The following is a 526-nucleotide window of genomic DNA, read 5'->3' on the forward strand; positions in this document are numbered from 1 at the left end:
GCGGCGCAGGATGGAGCCTGGCGGGATGGGGAGGAGGTGAGGGCCCCCACCGAGCCCGGCGGGATACGGCCAGCGCGCTCACGAGACCCGCTGCCGTCCCCCAGCTTTGCAGCCGGATCTCACCACCCCCTGCAAGAGTCGCTGCATCCCGCAGGGCGCCCGTGCCTGGCATGAGCGTCCGGGGCAGCGCGGCCAGGTGGCTTTAAATTAAAAAGGGCTGCCAAAAAAGCCATCGGGGCAGGTCGGTGCTGCCCCTGCCGTGCGCGCGGGACTGGATCCAGCCCCGGACGCGGAGCCGCGTGTCTGTTTTCGTGGCAGAAGGCCCCTCTCTCCTCTTACGTAAATCCGCGAGCAGCTGAGCCGCGATTTCCTCGCTGCCATGGATTAACCGCCCCCGTTGGGGCCCGTTTCCCCCCGCGCCTCCTCCCGGCATCCCCTAGCCAAAACCTCTCCGGGTTTTTTGGGTTTTTTTTTTTTGGGGGGGGGCTCCCAACCTGGAAAGCTCAAGGGTCGCACTTACTCTGCC

This window comes from Pygoscelis adeliae, unplaced genomic scaffold (assembly GCF_000699105.1).
Source record: "Pygoscelis adeliae isolate BGI_AS28 unplaced genomic scaffold, ASM69910v1 Scaffold297, whole genome shotgun sequence".
NCBI classification, from domain to species: domain Eukaryota; kingdom Metazoa; phylum Chordata; class Aves; order Sphenisciformes; family Spheniscidae; genus Pygoscelis; species Pygoscelis adeliae.